General features: G+C 41.9%; 1 protein-coding gene across 10 annotated transcripts in view; it reads left to right on the forward strand.

The window, feature by feature from the left end:
• Window positions 1-597: 597 nt before the first annotated feature.
• The window catches only part of adgrb2 (adhesion G protein-coupled receptor B2), a 227,220-nt gene continuing 204,496 nt past the window's right edge, over window positions 598-23,321 (forward strand). For 4 of the 10 annotated variants that reach the window (XM_079368683.1, XM_079368685.1, XM_079368684.1 and 1 more), the window contains exon 1: window positions 598-1,428. The gene's annotated coding sequence lies outside the window, so the exon portion shown is untranslated. The remainder of the gene's footprint in view (window positions 1,429-23,321) is intronic. The other 6 variants (XM_079368686.1, XM_079368689.1, XM_079368682.1 and 3 more) reach the window with 3 other exon arrangements.

Raw genomic sequence — 23,321 nt, forward strand, 5'->3', positions numbered from 1 at the left:
GTGAGATTAAAGTTATTTTTGTATATGATCTCTGATAACTAAATTAAAATGGGTTTTTTTCTTGTTTATTCAGGACTTTTTTATTGTTAGTTATTTGCCATTTGTACTTCTAACTTCTAATGAAAAGTTTACTTGAATTTGACTAAGTTTTGATTGAAGAGGACAAAAAAAAGCCATTAAAAAAGTATTTCATGGTGGGCTGGTGTCCCAGTGGTTGGTGGGCTCGCCCCATGTTCAAAGGCCATGGTCCATGCGGATGGCCGAGGTTTAAATCCAACCTGTGGCTCCTTCACTGCAAGTCATTCCCCACTCTCTCACACACACCAATGTCAGACTCTATCCACTGGGATAAAAAGTTCAAAAATAAATCTTGTGCACCGTGCAGAAATTTGGTTAGCACTTTGTTAAAACCTAAAAGATTTTTTTTTTATCTATTTAAAAAACGTGAAACACTTTTGAAAATAAGTGATCCTTTAAAGTCTATGCCTCATTCTGCTAATTTTGTGCTCTGTATTCGGAAACTGCGCGTGCTGACGTCACGACGGGCAATGGAAGCGGGGGTAGGAAGAGCACGAGGGAGGGAGAGAGGAGAGGAGGGGTTCCGCTGTGAACGCGCCCGACGGATCCCCGGCGGAGGGCAGCGAGAGCGCGCATCTCTGTCCTCCGCTTGTGAAGCGACTGCAGGGGAGCCAGATGCCCGACTGTGAGCCGCTGCCTGTGGATGCCCATCCCGAGTGCCAGCGCAGGCGAGAGAGACACAAACACACTTCCTCTGCGTGGGAAGAGGAGATGTGCAGTGAACGGAATTGTTAATTAATACATCTTCTCGCAGTCTCTGTTTTAATCTCTGCTTTAAATGAGGCGCTTCCTCGGACTTGGAGTACTGGGCATCAGTAGAGAAGAAAACCGTTATCCCACTCTGCCCCTGCTGCTGCGGCGCTGCTGCCTGTGAGCGCGTCCTCTCTTTGCATTGGAATATACAGCGTGCCTATATGCGCAAAACCATGGAGATTATGTGACGTGGATGTATCTTTGGAACAAAAGTGGACATCTACAACAGTAACGTCCCTTCTTCTTTTCATTTCTTCTTTTCATTGCCTTTTTTTTCTCTTGCGTCGCTCTGTTCTGTTCGTGTGTTTTTATATCTATGGCCACTTTATGATTTCATGTCCTTATTTATTTTTTTTATTTTTTTTACCCCACTCTTATGATTTTTTATTTTGGTCCGTTTCGGGAGGCATAAAAGTGGAATGCCTCACAGTGAAGAACATTTGTCGGGAGAAGATTCCGCGCAGCAGCGAGGGATGAATGAGTGATAGTCTCTCCTCTCCATCTGAGACGTGCCATGGATGGGAAACTTAATTTGTATCCACGGAACCGAGCGGGGAAAAGCCGTCGGATCGAATAACTGCTGCTGACAGCGATCAGGTAATTTTTTTAATCCATCAAATTGTACATCTCTGTCAAGAACCGTTTGTCTGTAGAGGAATAAGGACTACATGGCGCAAACAAACACTCTGCTGTCGAGTTTGGTCATTTTAATCCAGACTTCCTCGTGTCAAAATCACAGTTTACACGTGTACATACTTTATGGACGCATGCAGGCAAGCCATCGCTAAAGTATATCGATTGTTCCGAGGGGATGTGAGATCTGTGAACCTTAACAGAAGTACTAATCACAGGAAATGAAAAAAACAATTCCATCTCTGCTGGTGAAGAGGAGCCCATTAGTTGAGCACAGGTGGAGAGAAAAAGCCCTCTGAACGCTGAATCCCTCAGTTGTTGCCTCTCAAGCCGCTGGCAGACCTGTAACTTTGCGCAGTGGCCAAAATAAACACACACACACACACACACACACACACACACACACACACACACACACCCACACTCTGTGCGCAAACCAGCTGCACAGACTTCTTTTCTCACCTTCCATACCTGCTCTCTATTCCCAGCCAACACACACGCTCGCTCACTAAAACACACGATGCTGGTGTTGTCAGTTTCCACCATACCATTTGGAGTTTAGGCGAAGATGGTTTCATCACAGCTCCTTTAACAGCGCTCCTCTAATGGCTTGAACTGATTGAAATCGGGACGGTGTCTGCTTCGTGTATAAAGCGGGGGCTTGGAGTTGTGATAGCGGTGTTACTTCCCCGCTCCGTGCGCACTGTGCGCCTGGGTGAGTGGGTGCCTTCTCCCGCTGAATGCTAAAGAGGCAGGATGTACCAAAGACGCCAGTGAGCGTGCACTTTGAGAAGGGGGGTGGGGGAGGGGGGGGGGGGGTTGAAGGATAGGAGGGGACTTGACTTACATCCGTACTGGCATCTAACCAAGCAACAGAAAGCCCTTTGAAAGCTACCTGATCACGCACTGAGGTCCGATTTATTTGTGGCTGTCTGCCGCAGTGCCGCTTCTCGTTACCATTCCTCCGCCCCAGTCTATCCCGGGTTATTTTCCGTTTAATGATGAATATATGGGGTGTTTAATGGAGTCTGTAAGAGAGGTTCTCGAGTCTCTGGCCTTGACTCTCCCTCTTCAGAAGCGAGCAGGTGGCTCCGGTGACGCTGAACTGGAATGACAACCCAGGACGAGACAACGGGAGTGCAAAGGAGCCTCGGAGAATCCTCTCTCTCTCTCTCTCTCTCTCTCTCTCTCTCTCTCTCTCTCTCTCTCTCTCTCTCCCTCTCTCTCCCCCTCTCTTTCCTAACCCATCTGTTGAGCAGGCAGCTCGTGCGCTCTCTCTGCACGCACCTAAAAAAATAAATAAGTAAAAAACTCCCATAGATACAACCAAATCCCCTTAAAAAATGGAAGGGAGCGCACATGGCAGCATGAAGCGACCTCCATTATTTTATTCCCCAAGTAGCCATCTGTGGCATGCTGAACAATTTCCCTACAAAAAATGAGCAGAACTCTGCTGTGGCAGCCTGTGGGGGAACTGGTGGAGCCTGTTTAACAGGAACACTGATTCATGAGCTGTCTCTTTAGGTCTTGGCACATTTAGTATTTGGATTAACAGGTCACATTAAGCCTGTAGTGTAACTCATGTTTCCAACAGAAAGTTAAGTCCTTCTGTAATCATTACGAAGGGAAACTATACAGTACGACCCCAGAACATTATTAAATGGATGTTGGAGTGGCTGTGTTGTGTCCCTGCCTACGCCCTGAATGTAAGCTGTGAACAACCATACCCCCCCCAGCCTCCTCTCTTATTAAAACACACTGACTAACCTTGTTCGTTCTGGGGGCTTACTGCTGTCGGAGCTAATGGAGCCTGCAGGGCCATGTCCCCTTTTAGCAGAAACGAGCAAACCACCGATGACGGCTGAAGCTGGATGTGAGAAAAGTCTCCTTTTTAACCCTCAGCTAGGCCGAGGACAAAGGGTGGGCAGGGGGAAGCACTTGGTCTCTGTGTTAAAGCAGTATGAATTTGTAACCAAAACACTGAGTCGGCTTTTAGTGTCCATTTGTAGGATTCGTATGTTCTTTTTTTGTGTGTGTGTGTGTGTGATTTTTTTGTACTCAATTCTCTGCTGCTATGACTTCTTCGAACAGCTACATCAACTACAAGAATTCATGTTCACATCAGAACTCTATTTGCGTCACTGACAGTTGAATCCCACTCAGTAATTAACTCTTTTCATCTCATGAAAGCATTTCATGCATATTCCAGATATTTATTGTCTTTAAATATCCAAAATCCAAAGACAGTTTAAAGACAAACTAAGACAGAGGCCAGACTTGTCTTTGTGTGACAACATGAACAATTTCAGCCGGTTTTAAACAAGCGAACCCAAAAAACTAGAAAAGTAATCTCACGTCGCAAAGTCCGATGGGATTTGATTGACCATATGACAAGACTGGTTGGGATGCTGGGCTGGTAAGAGGGGAGAATCTACATGAACTGATCACAGGTTGAACAATTTGTTTTACCAAGGTTGACATTACTGGAGAGTAGGGTTCAACTCCATGACAAAAAAAAGAAGAAAAACAAGCTTTTCTGTATATGGTATGGTAGTTTGGTAAGGTTATTGGTCAGGTTGATGAGATGAAGACAGTTATTGTCCATCAGTCCCCACCAATAGGATGCAGTGAACGTTGGACGTGCACTCAGAGCAGCCTCAGATTCAGCACCATGGAGAGCGCTCAGGGCAGCCTGTTTCTACAGGAACAGTGAGTGGATTATCCTGGATTACTCACAGGCCACATTAAACTTGCTTCATTTGAAGTTGTCTATCAAAGAAAATGCATCGTACCCCCCTTTTTTTAAATCACTGTTAAAACCATGTGTTTGGGTTACCCAGACTAAGAGCTGCTGTTTTAAATTCAGCTATTATTTGTGGATTTTTTTTCAGCAATTCCAGCTCAGTTGTTGCCTCAAAAACAAAGATAACCTAAACTGGAACAACAACAAATCCTTTATACTGCTAGAGCAGACGGGAAATCCATATTTATGTAACTTGAACATATGAAACAGTCATTTGATAACAGAAAACAAAGAGCCTGACACTTTAAGATGAAGAAGCTTCTAATTTAATATGTAGTTATCCATGTTAGCCTTCCGTTATAGGAGTCCAGTTCAATGGCTATCTGTATGTGTGGACAGTGCTGACATGATTTACAGTGATTAACTGTGATTGGGTGATAACAGGCAAAAGAGCATGCTGAATAAATGGCTTGTCTTTTCGCAGAGCAGGGCTGCCATCTTTTTTTTTTTTTTTAATTGGACAAGGTCCACTACCACAACCCTTAAGCTCTGCGTTTGCATTGTCCGTCGCCAAGACGGCCAAAGCAAATGTTTTCAGACACCTCTGGAGATCTCCTTCGCTCTTTTCGAGACGCCTCTTGAAGTGCACAGGGAGATCTTTGTGATTCCACAATGCATTTCCTCCATTTTACCAGACCTAGGACTCGTTACGAGATGTGCAAAGTGTCATCATGACACTGATTATTGTACTGATTCAGGTTTACTTGGTTGAAATAATTGGGCTACATAAAAGGAAAGAAGTTGGTTTTCTGAGAAGGACAGTTGGCTCTAACTCTCCCCTTTCAACATATTTCAAATAAAACATAAACGTTCAAGATAAAGATCATTTGTTTGTTTGTATGTTTAGATTAATACTCAACTTGGAAGGACATCTGAATGCCTCATTTCAAATAAGCACAACACATTTATTGTTGAACTACATTTAAAGAAGTGCGTCAACCTGAAGCTCAGCGGGAAGGTTAAACAGGACGGACAGATGAGACTCCACGTAATGGCGGCTCCATCACTAAATGATCATCTGAGCAGCTGCTGGAAGAGCAATACAAATGACAGCGTGACACGTATCAGCTGAAGATGTATGAAAAGCAGCCGGCTCTGTGGCAGTTTTATAAGGCCTGTAAATGTGATACTAATAACATCTTCAATATCCGCCCACATGTCATGCACTAATGCAGGCAATGCTAAATCTCTCTCTCTCTCTCTCTCTCTCTCCCGCTTACACACACACACCTTTGCCTCACCCATTCCTCTCTACTTCCTCGTTTAGCTTTCACTCAAGCTGCTCCGATCAGCTGATGTGCAGGAGCTTAAGTCAACACAGGGAGAGAGATAACGCGGTAGTCAAAGGGATAGTGTTACATAAAGCTATACGTGTGTGTTTGTGTGAACATGCATGCTCTTAAAATGTTGCATATGGAGCAGGGGCTGGCGACAGCTTGGTCTTGCCTGCATCACTGCACCCTGGCTGGGCCATTGTTCCTTTGAAACCCCCTACGCACACACACACACACACACACACACACACACACACACACACTTCCTCCCCTTTCTCTTAACATGCCTCATGCTAATTTCTCCCTCTCCTCTCACGCTTCCTTCTCTTCTTCTCCTCTCCATCCATCCTGCTGTTTTTGCCTCAAATTATTCTCCAGTTGACTTCTGCGATTTCCTAATCAAGTCCCCTTGCTGTGTCACTGGTAATGCCCAGGCTGGTGTGTTATTTTAAGTCGTGTATGCCTGTCTTCATTGTGCTTGGATGAGCCGGTAAGAGTAACATGCCCCGACACCGGGGCTTGAGACTTTTCATCGTCACATCTCGAGACAGCGCTGTCAACTCGCTGCACATCAGCCTCCACCACACAGACCTTGGCTCAGCAAGGACGAGAAGGCAAATGCGGGATGTTGTGGGTTGGGGAATTCCCTCAGAAAATTGACGACTAAGTGGTTTAAAGTTTGGTCAAAAAATCTGTCTGGAGGCTTTAAGCGATCCAGGAGCGAATGTATTTGCAGTATCTACTTCCCCTTCTCCCCTCTTGTCGTTGTCATATATTCTGCCCGCCTACTTCATATGCTCTGCCATGCTCCATTTGGAGCCACAGATGCCTCTGTCGCTGGGGCGGCATTCATTTGGCGCAGTCCCTGAATGACTGTGTCAATATTTGCAGCGAGTGCCATTTCGGTTCGGGGCGCTCTGTTAACGTGAACTGGGCTCGGGCTGAGGCTAAAGCTAAAGAACAAATCAACAGGAAACAAAGAAAAAAAGAGAAAAAAAACCCGGCCCTATAGACTCGCTAGCTACAATTAATTAAGCTTTTTGGCAAGAAGAAGTGGGAAGATGGTGCTTCCTAGGGAATAGATATGGGTTTGAGTTGCAAGAGGATGAGGAAGGGGGGGTTGAGAGAAAACAAAACAAATTAATTGCCTGGAATTGTGGGGATAATTCACATCTCTAATTAATATTGATCACACGTGGGATAAGAAAGTGCCACAATGTAACCATAGAGAGCAGTTTATACGATGAGTTTTTGTGTTAATAACTCCATGAAGAAGGAGTTTTTGTTATGTGAGGAGGTGACTGTGGAATTCAAGTGTGTGTGTGTGTGTGTGTGTGTGTGTGTGTGTGTGTTCTTGTTTGGTGCCTGTGTGTCCCGGCAGCAATATTCCCCTCTTTTTATGTAATGTTTTTTCATAATGCATGGCCCCTTGGGGGACAGAGAAAGAGCACGAGCTGGCAGATTGTATTGATTCAAAGCATCTAAAGTTGCTGTTTTATTGTGCGGTACAGGAGGGCCTGTGAGGATCGTCTGAGCTGCTGTTTTTTTCACGATTGCCGTTTCTCGTGTTGCGACTCAGCAACTTACAAAGTCTTGCCTTTTCATTTCCATCTCATCACTGTGCATCTCTCAGCATGAAGAGCTCTCTCTTTCTTCCCCTCCATTCTCTTTGCACCTTCCTAGCTCTTTTTTTTCCTGTTCATTGCATTATGTAACCGAAAATGTCCAGACTCCCAGTTTCTTTTTTAGAAAGACACACACACGAAGACTAACACACACACACACACAGTTGTTACCTTTTTTTGCAGCTCAGCCACCAGCAGGCAGCTCCTTTCACTGCTAAACTCAAGCGTTCAGAGGCCACAGACTCATCTGCCTTCCCACACTGGCCTCATCATCCACAGAGCACCCTGCTGTGACATCCAGCGGCCTCTGTTACGGCTCCTTTTGAAAGGATGCCTTGTGTTTGCAGGCCAACAAGTGGAATGCTGCTCTCTGCCGAAGCAGACGGACGAAGCCTGCCCTCCTTTTGTGGTGTGAGCTGATGGGATGTGATTGTGTCAATGTGCAGTGTTTGGTAAATATGATATTGCATGCATCTGAGTGATTGTAGAGGACATATATCGAGATATCATGACGGTAGACTCAACTGCAGGATTTCATTTGAAAATACTGTAAAGGGAGGAAAAAAGAAAGTCCAGGTTCAGAAAGGGTCAATGTGACGTTTTTTATAAATTATTTGTTGCTCCACACTTTCTTTCCCACGTTTTTTTTTTTTGTCACACACACACACACACACACACACACACAGGCCCATAACTCCTGACATCTCTTCACATCTTAACACTAATCCTCAGTGAAGGAGAGAGAGAGAGAGAGAGAGAGAGAGAGAGAGAGAGAGAGAGAGAGAGAGAGAGAGAGAGAGAGAGAGATTTATGACAAAGTAAGATCCCACAATTATCTCGAGAAAAAAGGGCTTCGCAAACTCCCCGGGCTGTTGCTGTAAATAAAATGTGTTCTTGGAATGTGCTCAGCTTGCCTGTTGGAATAAAGGTTAAGACAAAAAAAAAAAAAAAAAAAAAAAAAAAATCTGCAAGGCATTCAGGAGTAACATGCTGTGATTTTCTGTGCTGCCAGTTTTCATGTTTCATTAGTTCTCTGTGACCCTGTGCGCTATATGTGTGTATGTCGATGCATGCGCAATTATCCATGCTTGAAATGTGTGTGTCTGAAAGGGTGTGTGTGTGTGTGTGTGTGTGTGTGTGTGTGTGTGGAGAAGCTCCTGGGGTCTACTAGCTTGTCAAAGCTGCCACTTGTGTGTTTTTGGAGGAAACACAGTGGACAGGTGGGTTTCCAGCCTAGGGGTTGCTGGGTAAAATCACAGTGCGTCAGGCGTGTGTACATTTAACAGTCTACAGTCGCCGTGGGGACGATTAGACTAGTCCCAGTATTGCTTCGTGATTTATCACATTTTCTGTCCAGGAAGAATCATTTTTAAAGACTATCAATGACAACTGACTGTGTTTCTTTGTAAGGCAACATGCATCCTTCACTGTCTAATTCCTGATTTCCACAGAGACAGACGAGCGAGGCAGAAGAGAAACAAGTGAGAGGGAGGGTTGTTCAGAAGTGCTGTTCTCATAGCTTCAGACTGCAAATGTCTGTATATAATAATGAAGTCATCTTTGTTACTGTCAAACAGATTCATCAAGGAGACTTGAGATCGGAGGCAGGTAAAGAAAAACAAATCCAATGGAAGAAGTGTAATTTCTTTTCGGTGGGAAGGGTAGTCAAAATGGCATCCTAATAAGTTATCATTTTAATCTTTTTCCAGTGATTACATGCAGTCAACGGCTATCACAAGAGCAGTCTCTCAACATACAATTAGCTCACATCAGCATTTTTTTAATTAAACCAGGGTTTCCCCGAATCCGACACGTAGATCTAAAACTGGATGGGCTGCCCAGGTTTATTCACCCACCAGTTTTTGTATTTCTGCATGTTTTGTTTTTTTTACGTTTTGAAAATTGCCATCAAAGGTCGATGAATGGCTGGACAATCTCCCCTCGCTCTTTCCTTACTCCTCCCATACCGCTCGCGAGTAGCATCTGTGTGCTGCGCAGGTGGTCAGAGAATGAGACGCTTGTAATAAACATTTTGTGCAGCTGGTTTCGCTGATGTGATTCTGCACTCTCTCAGATTTTCTGTCGCCTCATGTGGTAGAGAAACTTTTTAAAAGGAAAGTTGTGTTTGGGCAAACGTCTGTCACCACAGTGATAAGTCTTGTTGGAATCCATAGAGCACACTGCAGATGATAAAGAAATGATTATGCAATACATTGACACTCAAACGAAATGCTTTTTGACTGGTGTATAAATCTGCTAATTAGCCGACACAGATAGTAACTTGGCTGATATTAATGACTGGACGATTAATCGGTCAGGCTCTAATTACAACTATAGGCAACAATACAGTCAGCAGACAGCTCAATGTTTACCTCAGTGTTATTGGTCATAGATCCGGTCCAGTTTGATTCTGCGGCCCGGGCTGTTGGGTTTTTTTTTTTGTTCTGTTTTTTTTGTTCTTTGCCGTTTTAGGTTCTTTTCAGAGGAACAGTTCTCTCAAAACTATTTATATTCCATTTCTTCACATTCCTGCTGCATGGTTTCTACTCTCAGAGAAAAGAAGGTTGATGTTTAGGTCGTGATATGTTGACAAAAAGAAAGACATTTAATTACTTAAAATATTTGTATGTATACATATTTTTGTGTGCTTTCACATAGAAACAAGTGGTACAACATTCATATTTAATTTTAAACCTTTATTTATTCTCAAAAGGACACTGAGGTTTCCCTCATTTGCAATGCCATTGAGATTACAAGCTCAGTAAAACCGGCAAAAAACACTCAAAAAACACAATCAGTGGAAAACCACAGAGAGCCGTAAAAAACTGTTGCAATTGGAGACATAGTGGCTCAAAATCAATTGGGCTAAAATCAATTTTAGCCAAACTCTTTAAGTGTTTGTATTTGAGTGGGGAACACATGTAAAACAATGTTTGCAGATAGCTATGTTTTGCTCACTGTTCTCTTCCTTGTCATTATACTGAACCCTGAAACCAAAATGTCCCCAAAGCACTGATTTAAAGGATGGCTGTTTTTCCACCTACTGCAGCCTCATCACACTGCCTCTTAAAGTAACGTGTGATATCCGACACTGAAGTGTTGTCAGCTGTCCCCAACTTCAGCGAATAGTGATTGGATATTAAGTCACGAGGAGTATTGCATGGAAGATAATTGTAAGCACATTGGATGCCGTACCTAACTGTTTAATATTGTGTTGACTATTGTTACATCTATAGTTTTAATCCAGTGTCTATGAAACTTTGTTAGGACTGCTCCTCTAACAAAAAATCTCTTTAATCAAACTCAAATACAACCACTTTTTTGTTGGATTACTTTTGTCAAAGAAATAAAGCACACTCTACAACATCATCTAAAACTAAATGTAACTAAAAGCAAAACTTGAAGTAAATCCAATATTTCATACAAAACTTCAGAGGGACTATCCATAGAATATTTTCATACAGCTCAGTAAGGCTTCTGTGCAGATATTGACCAGAAAAAAAGGCAGACAACAGGGCCAAATTATAAAGAAATGGTTGTTGCTGAAAACAACAGAATAAAACCTTGTTAACTTGGAGGCACAGTTTATGGAAAATGTGAATGTTTAATACCTGAGGTGTATGTGTCAACCAAGCCCATAAGCTTTAGGAAGTATGGCTTTATTTGAATTTGTAGACAGCCACACGGCTCTAAATCGGTTTTGATTGTCCAATATCAAAAACTCCTTATTTCATGTCCTCAAAATACCTCCAAGGCCGCCCTACATCTGAGACTTCACAAATCCATCTACACTAATCCATCCAACAATGTCCTTACCCTGAACCTCAGTTATAACAGCCCAGTGCGTTATAGAGGTGATAGGTAGAGCTTGTATAATTGCACACTTTAAGAACTCCTTCAGTGGTTGCATATGGATCCAGAAAATGCAGAAAGTATACATACAGTAGTAGCAAATCCCAACTTCCATCCACATCAATTTTCTATTCATATAGGGACCCAGACCTCACAGTGTGTGTAAGTGTTGTTAAGTGGTAGCAAGTACAGTGATGTGATTTCATGTGAAGTAGCTTTCTTGAAAGTCATGATGTTGGTTTTCTCTCTAACTCCCTCGAAGCATATTTGATGGCTCTTGCATTTTTTACTGTCTGTGCCTCTTGGCCACCAGCATCAGGAGGATGTGTCCCTACATAGCAGTGCAGATGTTTGCTTTGACAAAAGAAAAGTGACTGTTTGCGTGTGTGACAGTTCAGACTGACTGTTTTCAGACTTTAAGGCAGCTTCCAATTTCTCTTATTTCCCCTTGGACCATCATCCTTCATTGCTGTCTCTATACATTCATCAAGCGGAGAGTTACAGCACTTTATAGCTCGGGGTAACGTCAAAATGGTGCTCAAGTTGAGACATTTCCATCCTGAGTTGAGGAATATTTTTTTGAAGCCTGCAGCAAATCTGGACCTGTGTGCCTCCTTCAGCATCCTCACATACATTATGTGTGTTTATGTTTCCTTTAGATTCGGCTTTGTACTGTGTTATGCAGCGGAGGAGCCAGATTTCAGCACACTTACTACGGGGAAGGACTGTGGCGGCTTTCTCCCAGTATGACTGGGGAACAATAGGGGAACAGCCAATAGGGAAACCATCAGCAGCTTGGGGAGAGTATGAATTCAGACAGTTTAGAGGAGTAAGGGATTGTACCCATTCTACTGTGTTCACAAACCGTGGGATTATGTTTGCTCAATTTAATGACATTTTCTGCAGAATTTATCTATTTACGCCTCATCCCTGATATTTGGATTTGCATTGGTTTACCTTAAATTATAGTATCAGGCCTTGATAAAAAAAAAAAAAAAAAGTTTCCCTTCCTATTGGCTCACAGCATACCGATATTTTGAGTGTCTATCAAATGTGGATAGGAGCTAATGTCTTGACCAAGTTTTTACAGACATAGTCCTGGAGGCTAAGGCCTAAAAGGACGTTGAGGCATTTTTAGTGGTGGTGTATGAGCTACTTATAATTTATTGCCATAATATGCTCAGTGGTTACTGGTCAGCAAAGCCCCCATTTTGGAGTTCGGCCAGGGTAACAACAGCAACCTGGGTAGGAATGTGGAACTGAAATACAGTTGAGTCCCACAAGAAAGGGCTTTGTGCTAGCAAGGTAATGGAAATACATTTGGAATTATTCTGTTTATGACCTGAACCTTTTTTTTTTCAGTGGTTATTTTTAAAAAACATTGTTTCAGATTCAGAAAGAAAATCAGTCAAACAATAATATCCCCAATAACATTGGTGAGTCACAAGGTCTCTCATGGTTCTAGTGTTAGCGTTTTATCATTTTAAGGGAACCCAATCAAGTGAATGAACATAAAAAAGGTTAAAAAAAATCAGTTCTGCAAAGCAAAAGTCTTGCAGTTTTAAAACACTCAGTATGAGTTATAGTTGTTAATAAAATGACTATGGTTTTCATGCAGGTTAGGTTTAGAAGCCACACTGAGGTCCCCTCACAGATGTGTTGGGTAATTTACTGTCTCCTTCTAAACATCGTGACCGAGGCTGTGTCATCTTTTGCCCCCCTTGCTACCTTCAAAGCAATTAGACAGGTAGATGTAATGAGAGTGTTGCAGAGGCCAGCTATGTAATTAAACTCGGAATAAGAGGCCACCAGGCTCATATGAAGTAATAGGCCTACCCAGCTCGCCCACAGACTGTGTAGAAACAGGGATTGCCGCAGTGTGCCATTCATCAATACAGTTCCATATTCCGGTGAAGACAGAAAAGCATTAATTTCAACTCATAGATGACGAAATATCTACAATATATCAAAGATGATCTGCTCTGTAAACGTTTGCCCCTTAAAGCTAAGCAATCTCTAAAGATAAGTACATTCAACAAGCATTGCAGTTGCTATATGCAATATTCTGGTATGTAAGAACCAGAAATCGTTATTGTATATAGTGTGATTCACTGTTAGCATTTGTCTGTGTTGCAAGACTTATGCAGACCACAGACAAAGGACTGGATGGATTTATTTCAAACTTTGTTGGTTGATAGACATTCGGGTTACCCAAATAAATGTTCAAACAAATGAGTCTCTCTCCACATCAAAAAGGATCAACTCAGCTATAAGAACAACCCACATGATTGGTCATGTGGGGTGAATAGAAAATGAGAGGACCACAAAAAAACAACTGAAGCTATGATTTGTCTCATCACATCTAGTCTGAGCGTAGAACACTCCCCTGAGTGTGCTCTGTTGACACGGAGGTGTTTCGGCTTGTTGTAAAAATAGAGGCTGTAAAAGGCCAAATAAAATGGCTTGTTGGCCAAGTGAGCTTAACATTTGTGACATACTGCTTGGACAAATATTGTCTGCGCTCACTGTAAACTAACTTTTCTATACAGTTCAATTTGACTTGCTAATCAGTTGGCGTTTCCATGCTTGAATTACTACAAGTTGCCTCAGGGGTCTTGCAGAACCCTCATGTGTCTTCAGAGTTTTTTTTTATGATTTGGAAAAGCTTAGGGTGATTGTTCCAGCACTGAACTTTGTGAATGCATGTTTATTCAGTAAAGCTCAGGCAAAGAGAATTATAAAAGGTCTTAAACAGCAGATGGCACAATTAGAGATAAAAAGGGTTTGCATGGATGTGGAGGATTGTCATTTATTTTTATTGATTTTATCTCGAAGCTAAGCCAAAAATATTGCCCTTTTTTATATTGCCCGTTTTCTTATCATATAACGGTAATTCAATCAGTAGGCCTAATAAATTCAACTTTTTTTCCATTGAAAATCAAAAAACTTGACTGTCTTTTTAAGGTTTTAGGCTACCTTAAAGCATGTTTATTGATTCTGATGACACACATACATATTCTCATGTCACCTTTCATTGCATATTTGTATATTCATATAGCCAAATTAGATCTACGGCAAATCATTGTATTACTTGCCATTCACCTTACACCCTTAGACTATACATCTTTATACAAATACTAGCTGAGGAAAGCTCTGTCGATGCATATCCAGCAGATGACATCTCCATCTTTTCTATTCTTTCTCTGTTGACTTCACACTTTTCTCCTGAGCCTTGCACTGTGTACAGTCAAACACGTATAACTAGGCTTCCCATGTAGCTCTGCTAACCACACACTGCACAACTTTGCCTAAAAGCAGTGAATTGATAAAGTCATAAGACGGGACCCATCCAAGTTCTTTCCTTGGTGTTTTAATTGAATACTATTGAATACTTTTGACCTCACTCATTTGCTCAGATGTCGAGGTCTCACCAGCGTGATCCCGAACATAATCTGCTTTTAGATACATATTGAGTGCACACTCGCATCCGGCTGCTACGAACATTTACAACCATCCATTAAGACCACAAGACCTCTATATTTGCTCTAGTAAGGAAGAAAATCCTCAGTGACACATAGATAGTTTTCATTGCTTGCAGCCTGACAGCGTTTTTTAATTCCCCTTACGGTTCCAGTATCACAGCAGCCCAATCTCCCCTCACCATACCATCAGCACCTTTCTCCTGGACCCAATTTAGTCTGTGATTCTAAAACGAACACGCAAGACACCAGAGAGATTCAGAACAGTGCTCTTTGTGGAATAGCACCCGAGTAGGATACCTTAAAGGAATAGAACGCTTCAGAATGTAATTAGATGCTGCCAATCTCTGGCAATGACTTGGGACTAGAGCGAGTAGGTCTCTTAATGGAGACGGTTTCTGCATGAACATATCCTTTGGAAGTAGAGCAGTACTAAAACCGGCATGTTAAACATCAAAGTATCCCGTTTAAATGCCCCTTCTTATGAATGTCCCTCGTTGGATCCGATCTCATTTGTGAAATGATGCTTTGTTTAACTTGCACGTTGTAAAACAAACTCAGAACATTCACAACCAGACTTTCTATAATTAGGAAAACAAGAGTATTTGCATTTTTTACTTTCCCCAAAAACATAAATTCATCTATTGGGAAAATTGAAAAAGCAAAGTCATTAAATATCACACTCTCCCAAAATAAATTCTGATTACACAAGGTTTGGTGTTGCCTCAACATTTTGGGCCGACTGTGTCTCAGTGTTAGGGTCGGCAATCTCTCAATTACAAAGTAAGGGGAGGGTTTTTAATCCCCAGCGCCTATAGTCACATGTTGAAGATTCCCTGGGCATGACAACAAACCCTATACTTGCTCCTGCCACTCGCTGTGTGTGAATCTGTCAGAATGGAGCTGTCCAGTTGGGCACTTTACATGGAATCCTCTACCAGCAGTGTTTGACTATGGTGTAAATGGTTTGAATGTGACATGCAGTGTAGTAGTCGGAAGACTAAGAAAGCACTTTACAAGTCAAAATCCCAGTCCATTAATATCACACAGTCTGGTTCTAATATCACAAGTACTGTCATGTTGTACTTTCCAGACAGCTTTGATGGCGGGTATGATTACAACTGAATCATAGTCGCTGATGATGTGTTAAACCCCTGCTATAAATGTGGTTAAAATCCTCCAGAGCTTAATCTATCATGGAGTTTATGGCACTCTTGTCTCTACAAAATGTATTTCATTAAGCGCTACTGTGAAGGCTTTTCAGGGTACTTATGATATGACAAAAACATAAATCTCTATCAAGGACCTGATAGCGGAAGATTAACCTGTAAAAGCCCTAAATACAGGAGACGCTCGATGACTCGTCTAAACATGCCCTGCTAATGTATGTCGGCATGTACGTACAGGCACTTTGTAGTGTCAAGGATGGACTCCACTGCACTGGCGTTGTTGTCCTTGTAGTTCCTTAAGGCAGTGTTAAATGGGTGTAAATGCCTATTGAGTGAAAGAGAGTCCAGGTTGGACCACATGAGTCATTGTGTAAGTGTGTATAAGCCTGTGTGTGTGCGCATGTGTGTGTGTTTTAGTGAATGGTTCTCAGTTCTATGGATTTGCCTATGTGAGCGTCTGGCAGTGCAATGATAGAGATATGCCTCTGTCTGCAGTATAGCCCATATCTACACTGTTTCACTCTCACAGGATTATATTTAACAACCTGTGTGTGTGTGTGTGTGTGTGTGTGTCTGTGTGCATAGAGGTGTTGGAGTACTGTATGTACTGAAGCCTATCAGCAGTGAGAGCCGCTGTCGGAGCCGGACAGCAGAAGGTGACGGCAGGAATACGAGGCTGCTGGCATTATTAACCCCTCACTGAGTTGAGTGGAGCAGGCAATTACAAGCAGTCATATGGCTGTCACATTGCCAGAGGGAGACAGCTCAAACACACATGCACACACACAGGAAATAGGTGATCTTTGACTTAAGGGATAATTAAAGCTTAATATGTATGTAAAACAGTGGGAAATGAATAAAAAGATTTGAAATGTGTAGATGACAGAATTTAAATTTAAGCAAATGCAGTTCCAATCAGAGCGATGTACAAAAGTTTTAGCCAGATATATAAAGGTGGTGTAAAGTAAGGATACCTTCATAAAAACTGATTATTTTTGTGTGAACTAACAAAAGAAAGATCTGAATCAAATCAATATTTGGTCCAACTACCTTTTGCCTTCAAACCAGCATCCTTGACCAAGGGGAGGTTATGGAAGAGAGTTTAATGTCACAGGATATGCACCATGGTGAGACGGGGCACAAAAACAATACACAAAAGTAGTTGTACAACATCAAAAAAGTTTCTCCAAGGCAACGAATCCCAAGCAGAACGGGTTTCCAGATGTGCTGTTCAAGCTCTTTTGAAGACAGATGCAGAAACAGGCAACGTTGAGATCTTCAGGCTTAGCGGTGGGCCATAGAAACTCTTGCAGCTGATGAAACATCATGCTAACTTCCCTTCGAAATTGGAAGATGTCAAGCGGTGCCATCAGCTCAGAACTGGCAAAAAAGCAGGTGGGACTCAGGTACAACCTACTGTCCAGTGAAGTATGGTCAGAAGTGGACTTTGTGAAAGCATTGTGGCCGAAAAGCACCACCTCCGACACGTAAACAAGGTCAATCGACCCAAATATGCACAGAAGCTGAGGAACTGGGGTGCAGAAAATTGGCAGCAGGTGCTTTTGACTGATGACTCAAAATGTGAAATATTTGGCTGGAGCAGGAAGCTGTTTGCTTGCGGAAGGTTTGGAGAGCATTTCAATAAGTGTGCCTGCTGGCAAAAGAAAGCATAGTGGAGGTTGCTTGCATTTTTGGGGCTGCATTTCCAAACTGTGCTGTCAATGTCATCAGGAACTACCTTCAAGTAGAAACGAACAAGAAGTCCTGGAAGATATAAATAAATACTACATAGTCCACAAAGTTGCTGTTGCAAAAGTGAGGACCTAGACAATTATACAAAAACAGTCAATCTCATCCTTTTTATCTGTTCTTTAATAGTCATTTACAAAATGTGTATTTTCCAACCACTGCTGACACAAACATCTGTAAAAAAGGTTTCCCCCTTAATTTAACATACGCAGCATCTTCCCTTTTCTCTGAGCAGCCCAGAATACTGCTTCCTTTCCTCATCACTGTATTGTCTTGTACACTTTCCACCCACACGGACTGTCTCAGTCTCCTGTTCTATTTCAAGGTGTTAATCTGCTGAACATGACCAGACCAACTTATATCATTAAATCTGATCAAATCAATACCTATTTCTTTCTCTCACACTTCTTTTTCCTATTCTTTGCTCTCGTTTCGGACTGTGGCTTCAGCCATGATAAGATGATCGGAAGGCGATACATCCACCGAGTCTGTGGTGACTGTATGAGATAGAAAGGGGGATGGGGGTGTCATCAGTGAGAGAAGCTTTGTCATAGATCACTGCAGTAAGGTGTTACCAGATCCATCAGTGTTGCGCGTTTAGTGGAAGCCTAAGCTGGACTCACTCGTCTTCCCTTCACGTCCCCATTAACAGCCTCACAAGACCAATAAGGGAACAGCTTGAGTTGTCTTTTAACACCCACAGAACCTCAGCAACATGTCAGCCATCTGTCAACAGTTTTCAGTTCCTTTCCTTCCTGCCCACTACTGTGTTTTTCCTTTGGTTCCAATATTTATTTTAAACATTTAATTGTATCTTCAGTGGGGGCTGAATCTTTGTTTTGTCTGTCGAGAGACATTTATTATTACCCAGGTTTAAGAAGATGGTTCACTTTGTTGCAGAAGTTTCTGTTCAAATTACTGAGTCTGTTTCCTGCTTGCGGTTTGTGTTTTCATGCTTTCACAACCCTGATCTTAAACAGGTAGCTAGCAGCAGCCGGTACACTGTGAGCATATGTGGGGATCTGTGCCGCCTTTGTTTTTGCTCTTTTATCATCATCTGAAGACTCAGCCTGTGTTCACACATGCACCTCTGTGGATAGCTGTCCAGTCCTATCACTCGAATTCGTGCCGGCCCCCTCCATGCTGTCATCCTCCGTTGCACACTCCCTTTAAAGGTCTCTCTCTCTCTCTCTCTCTCTCTCTCTCTCTCTCTCTCTCAGACCGATTAAATTCAATGTAAGCGGAGGAAACAAAAAAAACTGAAAAATTGTTGGTATTTTATTCACAGCTTGTAGCAACAAAGCCAAAATAGTTGATCCTTACACAAGACCCTCTGACAAGTCAAATAATCAAAAAAACAATTGGTTTGAGATTTTGGATTGACCACGCCCCTTCCCCCTTTTGTCTCCCAGAGGGTAGCGGGGAGAGCCACTGGTTTAGCATTTAATACAAGTTTGTAATCTTTTCATTAGGAAAAGTACAAAACCTGACAAGAAAGATAAACCAAGGGGAAGTCCTGCTTGAACTCATCTAATTGGGCAAAGTGATGCTCCAGTCAGGCAGAGAAAGCTAGGACTTAGCTTTTTGTATTTAAAAATACTTACAATGTGTTAATTGTAGATAAGGCACAGATTGCAATTTACTAAATTTACTAGATTGTAATTTGTAAATTTTCTGCGACAATTCCACAATTAATACAAACATCCAGATAATTGTGCCAAAGTCTGTCACTTTGCCTCACCCTCTCTTCCACCAGCTCTCCCATCCTCCCATGTTTTCCCCAACTTTGCATTTCATTTTGCCCAGTAACTCAGTGCTAGTTTTGTGGATTGAATCTTCACGTATTTAAGAGAAGCACTCCAAATCTAGAGAAGGGGTGCTGCATCTCCTTTTTCCCCCCCTTTGTGTTGGCCCTCATCCTCTCTATCTCTTTTCCTTCCAACTGATTTCCTGGAAATGTTCCTCTAAGGTGCAAAATGGCAAGACCGAAAAACCTGAACCCAATCGAGACATGCGCTCCGATGGGCTGACAAACACATCCCCTTTGCTTGGGATCAGATTTTTGATAAACACTCTTGCATAGACTGAATTTAAAAATAGCCCCCCAAAAAACAGATGCGTTGCCCTCATTCCCAGGAACATATCGTTGCTTCCTTTCCCTGAACATAATGACTATGGCTATGGTCAAATTAGTGTTCTTTAAATGACACCCTTTTTGTTGGTTCGTCTCTGCATGCATGGTTACAGGAGATCAATTCATGAGGATAATGGTCGCCCCTAAATGCAGAAAATGTGGCTTTAGTTTGACACATAGCCTCCAACGGTACATATGGTCACTAACTCTTAAAGACCAGGGTCCATCAAGAACCGTATAGTAATAACACTTTCAATAAAGCACAACCGAGTGTGAACAATGCAGAATTGTGTGGCTTTGGTGTCGATTTTGTGCCTCTAAGTCTTTCTTCAAGATGGGGGAGTACAGTGGGTATGGATTATAATAAGAAGAACCCTCTACCAGCATTAGGAGCTGTTATCCTAAGCTTATCTTGAGGAATTAGCTCCAAAATCTGCATCATTAAAATGAAAAGTGTAAACCATTTGACTTAAAGAATAAGAGCATAATCCTTGTTTTATTAAAGGCTGAACAGCCCTTTTGATGGAGACACACATATTAGTTAACTATTAGGCTGACTCTTTTTGTTTATGTGTATTAACTGTTCAAGCACACTAATGTTTCTATTTGATGTTCTTTTTATGTATTAATAGTACATTGTTTTTTTTTCTTTTTTCAAGAAGTATAGACCTTGTGCATTATTGGCTAAAAGTGGGATTAATCTAGCTAATGAGGAGGGGGGGAATCAAGTCTTAAAAGCCTGAAGAAACTCTGCCTGAGCTTATTTAAAAATCACTAAGCCAGTACTCAGCCCCTAAAGAGAGGAAAGTGTTTGGTCAAATTAAGACCAAGAGGAGAATGACTCTCAAGATGTTTGCTGGCAATAAATGTTTTTGCACTTTTATTCACCTCATAACTCTAAGTCAGATCTGTTGTCATTGATTTCCCTCGAGTTTCTTCCTCCTTCTTCTTCCTGGGTTTGACGGCCTATCTCTGAGCTTTATGTCTGACTCTTACTGAGTTTGGCCAGTGTTTTCCGATATCTTGTAGTTTTCAATCAATTTTTAATTATTTACGTTTGATTTTTCTGCTGTATTCTTTTCATCATACTTTTGTATCCTTTTACCTTTCTCAAATACATTTCTGCTATCTCTTTGATTATAGTCTCTCTTCTATGAAAGCTGCAACTCTTTTTTTTTTTTTTTTTAAATCTTTTACGATTCATTCGTGCCAGTAAAATCCGGGGTCAGCCCAGGCCGCTGAGTAATGAATTATGGCTGTAATATCTTCCACTGGCTGCCGGCCAAATCTCCTCTCTCTACACTTTTTAAAGGTGTGTGCGTGTGTTTTTCCCTATGCACTGCTGTATCAGGATGATTCTGTGTGTGTGGCTGTTAGCTGTTTAAGTGAAATGATCTGTTATCACCATTCCTGTTCTGCTACTCACCCAATTTTCCATCATATGCAAAATACAAAAATGGACAGTCCTGCTCCTGCTTTTTTTGCACTGTGAGGATTTTAGAACCCTTCCTAAGTTATAACCTCATCCACTTCAATTAGAAGAGGCTACAAAACTTTGTTCATTTAATAAATTCTCCTAGATTTAAATCTACGACCAAATTAGTAATCCTCCCATGTATCAACCAATCTAATGCCCTGTTTGAACATGTGGTCAGATCAATAGTTGACTTCCCGATAAGCACAGGTGGAAATTCACTCAGGAGGCTTTTACAACATCAGATCACTAACATTTTGGAACAGGCATGGAAGCGTTTGTTTTAATGGTTGGATTTTAGGCTTGTCTGCTGTGTCTCTCATGGGTTTACAACATATCTGTACTAACTTACTTCCTCTCTCATGCTCGTCTATCAGCAATCTTTGGCTTTGTTTAGACTCCTGCCCAAATCAGATTTTTCCCCAAATCTGATCAGAATCAAATCTAACTGACTGACTGTCAACATTACAAACTGTAAGTGACCAGGTTCAATCTGCCTGTCTGTATTGACAGGGTCTGATTCACATTGATTTCTATGGTAACAGGTTACGTCTAGGAAATACTGTAGTGTACAACCAATAAATGACTGGACTGACAGAGAAGTGTGTCTATTTCTGACATGAAAAATCTTGTGGAGCAGTCTGTCCATGGGCTTGTTTACTAAATGTGTGTTTTTATTCTTGGTGTTTTCTCTGCTAACTTCCGGCTTGACAGATCTACATCGTTGTTTTTATTGTCAATGGTGTGGCGTTGCGAGTAACGCAGAAGACACACTGAAGCGACCGAGACGTTTAGCTTGAGTCAAATCTGTAGGAATCAGATTTGAATCGCATTTAAAACCACCTATGTATGTGGTTTTATTCCGACTTGAAAAAATCTGATCTGATTAGGCTTTTTGTGTCCAGACTGAAAAAAAAACAAAAAAACTGTTCCAGAGTAGCGCCAACGCTATGCTGGTCTACAAGACATAAACACTGGACTAAATGTTGGGTTATATTTACCAACCTGGCAGGGTTTTGTTTACTGTATAGTCACACAGGAAGTGACGATTCTTTTAACCAATCAACGGACTGCAGTGTCTAGCTCCACCTTTTTGGGGTTGGCTTGATATTCTTGGCACCCCAACGGAAGGGTCACAAAAAGTGTGACGGTACGGGTTGGTTATTTGGGAATCTTTCCCGGGATCAGTCCATGGAAACGCCGCAAAATGTGCGCCGTACCGAGACGAACTGAGCCAGACCGCTCGGTGGAAATGGGGCTTTATCCAGTTATGTATGCAGTGGCGTAATAACATGACTCTCAAGCATTGAACAGCAAACAAGTACTTAGATGGTTTGCAAGTTACACCAGCACTAATCGAGCACTAGCACCACTCCAGAACCAGCCAATGGTTCAACTTGCTAGAAAAGGGGTATATCAGGCAACATTGTTTTTAATCAGTTGAATCAAAATGATAGGGGCCATGTGTTTATGTACATATGGAGTTAGGCAAACCTTATTATAAATGGTCACTGCAGAGGTCTTATTACTTCGAGCTGTCCACTTCTGGTTGGATCACCTAGGATACAAGTTAATACCAGGTGTAAAAAGGGCTTAAGAAGAGTCCACTTTAATGAGACGGCTCTGGGTGTTTAAGTTGACGTTAATTCTTAATAACCACCATATACTCCGACAGTCTGCAAGTAAATCTTCTTGGCAAACAGGCAAGCTTTTATACAGTGTGAAATATGTCCTGGGATGCTGCCTGTTTTTTGGCAGATGTCTAAAATAACTAATCCTAATTGGTGTGAAAGGGCCAATCCCACAGTTGGTACTTAGTCATTCAGCTTTAGACCTGACGACATGCAGAGTGTTTGGCCAGAGAGGCTAAAATGTGCCCAACGTTTATCTGTGCCACAACATGAAATCATTTACATACTCATACAGGACATGTGATAAGCATTCATGAATGTTTCCATGCGGGAAGAAGTGGTGTGTATGCATATATGCGTGTCGAAAATGCAACCAACTGGATCTTTCTTATGTACGCTAATGGGAGAACAAGACAGATTCATTATGTTTTCTAATGCAGGGCTTTAAACATGAATAAACACTGACAACAGTGTCATTCATCCTGTCAATTATGTGCTCGACACATGTCTCTGCTGGGTTAATGATAGTGATCGAGTGTTGTTTGTGTGTACATTCAATGCACAGACATGGCGTTTTGTTCTGGTGATTCCTGTTTTGTTGAGTAGAAATTAAACCGTTCACTTTGTCACCATGGGGGGGGGGTTCAAAATCATCAGTGTCTAACTC

The sequence above is a fragment of the Symphodus melops genome (genome assembly GCF_947650265.1).
Source record: "Symphodus melops genome assembly, chromosome: 18".
Taxonomy (NCBI): domain Eukaryota; kingdom Metazoa; phylum Chordata; class Actinopteri; order Labriformes; family Labridae; genus Symphodus; species Symphodus melops.